This window comes from Pteropus alecto, unplaced genomic scaffold (assembly GCF_000325575.1).
Source record: "Pteropus alecto unplaced genomic scaffold, ASM32557v1 scaffold22, whole genome shotgun sequence".
Taxonomy (NCBI): domain Eukaryota; kingdom Metazoa; phylum Chordata; class Mammalia; order Chiroptera; family Pteropodidae; genus Pteropus; species Pteropus alecto.
Window position 1 is genome coordinate 16,607,286 of NW_006434839.1, and position 5,795 is coordinate 16,613,080.

The 5,795-nt window shown below is 35.1% G+C and overlaps 1 pseudogene; it reads left to right on the forward strand.

Annotated features, from left to right (window-relative positions):
• The first annotated feature begins 1,615 nt into the window (after positions 1-1,615).
• Positions 1,616-2,513, forward strand: LOC102883816 (annotated as a pseudogene).
• The last annotated feature ends 3,282 nt before the right edge of the window (positions 2,514-5,795 follow it).

Genomic DNA, 5,795 nt, shown 5'->3' on the forward strand with positions numbered 1-5,795 from the left:
AGTAATTCGTAAACCAAATTTATTCATATTCTTGATTAATTATTCATCACCAAGTCTACCCTTTAGAAAAAAAAAAACATTTTGATATGTGATAATGATAAGTATAATGTGCTGGCTTAGTTGGTTTGAGTTGCTATAACAAAAATTGGGTAGACTTTTATTTATTTCTCACAGTTCCAGAGGCTAGAGCATCCAAGATTAAGGTGTCAGGAGATTTAGTACCTGGTGAGAACCCACTTACTGGCTCATGGAGGGCGTCTTTTTGCTGTGCCCCCATGGAGAAGGCATGGGAGAAGAAATGAGATAGCTCTCTGTGTTCTCTTTTATAAGGGCACTAATCTCACTCATGAGGATTTCACCTTCATGACCTAACCACCTCCCAAAGTTCCCATCCTTAAATACCATCATCACCTTGGGGATTGGGTTTTAGTATATGAATTTTTGGGGACCCAAACATTCAATCTATAGGAAGTCCTAGTAAAATATATTTATTTCTTCTTCACTTTAATGTATTGCTAATGTTTATTGGGTGATCACAGGAAAAAGATGAACTACATCCTTAATAATTTGCAAATAGAATAATTGAACTCAGATACAGGTTATCTTCTTTAAGATCAGATATTTTTATTTCTTTTTCTTTGTTTTCCCACTGTGTAATAAAATAAGCTAAGTTAAAGTCTCCTTCATAAATTACTAATATGACTTGAACATTGATTTTGTGAAAGCAAAAATTATGCTGAACAAGTTAATCAGACAAAGAAGACTTTAGTCAAGGCTACTAAGTCTAAACTCAACTCTGATGAAGTAGAGGGTGGTAGGGCTTCTCAGGACTAGAGTGAGCTAGTAAAAATTTACTGGAAGATTTTATAGGTCCTTTGTGTTTGTTAACTAGCTTATCCAAAAGAAAAATAAGCTCGTCATATCTTTATGACAGGAAGTAGTTTTACGACTCAGAGCAAGGCACCTGAGAAATTCCTACTCTTCCACAGAAACTGAGAGAGAAGAGCACAGTCTTATTTGATGATTGCCTTGCAAATAAATGGTTCTCACTTCCTCGGGGGAAATAATGTTTCCTGGGTTCTAATACCTACAAGAGGCTTTTTAAAAGATTTACATCTCTAAAGGGCAGAGAAAGAATTTACAATTACAAGTATTCCAAAGTAGATGCTCTAAGTAAAGGAAGATCAGGGGCTTATAGTCAGGAAGAAGCTTGTCTAAAATTTAGTGAAGCTGAGGGAAACATTAAGGCCATCTTGATCAATACAAATTGAAAATTTCAACCTAAAAATAGATCTTTGAAAGGATGCCACTTGTAGCCCAGCATGAGACTCAAATCCCTCTGAGTGGATGTTCAATTATTAGCTATAATCAGAGAAACACATATTGAATTTAAATAACTGGGAGAGTGTCAATTTTTTTCTTTTGAATTGAGTGATGTATTTTATTACAATTCATTTTTTGCAGTGAAATATACATATATGTATATATATATATATATATAAAATTGCAAATCTTTTTTCATTGATTGTCAAATTAAAGAGTAAAAAACAAAATTTACTTTTCCACCCTGGAGCTGTGCTTGGCCAGCAGGTCTGTGGCGAGCCACGGACGCAGGTCTCTGTTCCTCAGGATGGGGTTTGTTAAAGTTGTCAAGAATAAGGCCTACTTCAAGAGATACCAATGAAATTTAGATGACGACGAGAGGGTAAAACCGATTACTATGCCCCAAAACATTTGGTAATCCAGGATAAAAATAAGTAAAATGCACCCAAATACAGGATGATAGTTCGTGTAACCAATAGAGATATCATTTGTCAGATTGCTTATGTCTGTATAGAAGGAGATATGATAGTTTGTGTAGCTCATGAACTCTCAAAGTATGGTGTGAAGGTTGGCCTAATAAATTATGCTGCAGCATATTGTACTGGCCTGCTGCTGGCCATAGCCTTCTCAATAGGTTTGGCATAGACAAGATCTATGAAGGCCAAGTGGAGGTGACAGGAGATAAATACAATGTGGGAAACACTGATGGTCAACCTGGTGCCTTTACTTGCTATTTGGATGCAGGGCTTGCAAGAATTACTACTAGAAATAAAGTTTTTGAGGCCCTGAAGGGAGCTGTGGACAGAAGCTTGTCTATTCTTCAGAATACCAAACGATTCCCTGGTTATGATTCAGAAAGCAAGGAATTCAATGCAGAAGTACACCAGAAGCACATCATGAGTCAGAATGTTGCAGATTACATGTGTTATCTAATGGAAGAAGATGAAGATGCTCATAAGAAACAATTCTCTCAATACATAAAAAACAACGTAACTCCAGACATAATGGAGATGTATAAGAAAGCTCATGCTGCTATACGAGAGAATCCAGTCTATGAGAAGAAGCCTAAGACAGAAGTTAAAAAGAAGAGGTGGAACCATCCCAAAATGTCTCTTGCCCAGAAGAAAGATCCGGTAGCTCAGAAGAAGGCAAGCTTACTCAGAGCTCAGGAATGGGCTGCTGAGAGCTAATAAACGAAACTGCAATTTTCTATTAAGATTTTTCATATAAAGTTAGTAATACTCAATAAGCACCTAAAAAACCAGAATTTACCTTTCTAAATTAAACAAATATTTTATCCAAAATTAATAACTTAGATAATTTATCCTAAATTATTTTTATCTTTTATGAACAGTAAAAAATAATTTATCCTTCATTAAAGTCTTTGATTATTAAAACTATATAAGCTCTGTCATTTGTATTTATTTTGAAAAACCAGGTGGCTGTGGAATTGTACTTTTAGTAATGTTAGCCTATTTTTTACTTAAAATTGCTTTTTAACCAACTAAAAATCTTCAATTTATTTTAAGCTATTTTATCACCATAGATATTAAAATCTAAGTCTCTATACTTTTTTATCAGATCTGTGCATTAGAATGATATTTTTTTCATTGATTATGGATGATTTAATAAATAATAAATAACTCTAGAAATATATACTCAATAATAAATTTGGCATTCACTGGCAGATGCATAAGAGATGTCATATCAAAAATAATGTGTTAGAAATGACACCTCTCTAGGGCACTGCTTAACAACTGAAAGTTCACAGCATTCATTATAGCAATTATCATAATGATTGTGCCTTTAAATGTGTCTTCTCGTAAATCTTTGGGCAATTAGCTTTAATGCCAACATATTTCTACCTAACAAACACCTCCACATTTTTTTAAATTATTATAAAATCCAAACGCCTTACAGTGAAAAGATATATATTAAACTAGAAAGGAAGGACAATAAGTTGATACATTCATATCCTGTAATGTAAAAGAGATAAAGATAGTTAAAGGGACAAAAACAATAATAACTAATATTTGAAAAGAAAGCCAAGAATACTCAAAGGACTAAAGACAGTCTAATAATTGGTGCTGGAAAAATTGGATATTCACATACAAAAGAATGAAACTAGACTCCTATTTATATCACTCACAAAAATTAACTCAAAATGGATTAAAGACTTAAATGTAAGACTTGAAAGCATAGGGAAAAGCTTCTTGACATAGGTCTTAGCAATAAATTTTTGGATATGGAACATGAGAAGGTACTCAAAATCACTAATTATTAGGCAAATGCAAATTGAAAGCACAATGAGATATCACCTCATACCTGTTAGAATGGCTATCATCAAAAAGCAAGAGATAATGTCACCTTTGGGGCTGAATGGAGTTCAGTGTCGCCCCAACGGCAGGGGGGAGGAGAGGGATAATGATGGCGCAAAAGTGTAGTTAGCATTTTCCCTCAATTCTTCCTCAAGTGATGCAGTGAAGAATCACAGGTCAGTGAGGTTTAGAAAAGATTTATTAAAAGTATATTTTAGAAAGACAAAGTATGCCCCAAGGAGGCACATGGTCCCAGTGCTGTAACTAACAGCAAAAGGCCACAAAAAAGTGCGGGCCACGAAAAGACCACAAAAAAGGGGACCCAGAAGTGGGAATGTTTGCATTATATTTGGACCATGATGGGTAGTTCCAAAGGCGTTCCTAGGTGATTGGCAAGTGAGGTCATTTTGATTGACATCTGGCTGCTGCGTAACTCTTTGCATAGTGCGCATGTGCTTACCCAGAATATAGTCTGTTATAATTTGATTCATGAACTTCCAGGCACATAGTATTATAATGACCTTCTGTGTAGACGTCTATAGCCAGATTAGGCCAGCTAAGACTATGACCCTCTTGTCCTTTGTCTCTGGGGATGTGGTAGGGATTCTCTAATTATGGATAGGGTGTTTTTTGGGTGGTTTCTAGGCTGGGCCCCTATTTCTTTGTCCCCCCTGTCACTCATGTCTGACCAGCTACCTAACAATAACAAATGCTGGTGAAGATGAGGATTTGTTATCAAAACTTCAATGTTGTTTTCCTTGACTCAGTCTGCCTGTTCACCCTGGCCCAAAGAAATGCACGAGAAGGAGTTTGCAGTATAGAAAAAAAAAAAAAAAAAAAGTTGAATATCTAATTGGCCAATAGGAAGGTGAGAAGCTTATGTTCTAAAAACTCAGCTCTCCGATGGCTTCTAGGTTACACATTATAAAGGGCAAAATCACAAGACATCATAGGTTAGGAGTTCAGGATTGTGCTGCGAGCTGATTGGTCCGAGGTGAGATAAGAGTAACAAATCCTTTCTTCAGGTCTTGAGGACAGTTCTGAGGACTTTTCTGGCATTCTTCTGTACAGTGTCATGGGAAAGTAGCCAGGGAGTGGTTCTACGTTAAGGGTCAGGAACCGAAACATAATGTAGATCAAGATGTTATCCTTAGCCTTTCACAGTCTGGACCTTGTGACCGTTAGTCAAATCTGGGCTACTGCCTTCTGCTGCCTCAGGGGTTGCTGATTATCCAGGGAAAGGTCTCTGAGGGGCATATGCGTACATATATATGCCTCTCTCTTTCTCTCTCCCTCTCTCTCTGACTTCTAGAACTAGGATTTAAAACTAAAATTAATCACAGTCATAGGAATCCTTGGTTTCAGATTCTCATAATGCACAAGTTCTGAGATGGTTCTCTGATAACCAAAATGTGACTGACGACCTAGTAGTTTTCTTAGAAATCCTAGTAGAAAATAGCAAATACTGTATGTGAATACCATATTACCAAGTGTGTTTAAGTTGAATGGCACATTAAAAAAAAAAAAGATTTAATGACTTTCAAAAAAATAGTTTACAAGATGTAGTAAATGTAAAATTTAAAACATTGGCAAATTGAGGTGTCTTCATTCCTGAACTTTTTATAAAAGAATATAAATTCTTAATTAAATAAAATTCTCAAGCTTTTGATATGAATAATATTAATAAGTAATAAAAAACATTAACAGAAGCATAACACCATAGTAACTATCTAAAATGTACCATATATCACATATACAAAAATATGCATTAGATAAAACTGTCTTACCCATAAGATTGTGATGCTTAGAAATGATAGTGTAAAATAATACCAAAGGACATATTAGTGCTTTAAAGATCTTAGCCAAAATTTGAGCCTGAACAGATGTTGGCAGAGTTGAACTGTATCACAGTATCATTTTCTTTAAATATTAAAATAAATAAACATTAAAAATAAAATCTGTTTTAAAATGCCTGTTAAAGTAACACATGATTCTAGAAAAACCACCTAGAGTACTGAAAGTCAAGATTACTGAAGCATATAAATCAGTTGTGGGGTGGGGGAGGGCATAGGATAGGCAAAAAGAGGCCAAACAATTTTTAATAACTAGCCTTGAATATGAAGAATAACAATCTGAGGCTGTATCCTTATACTT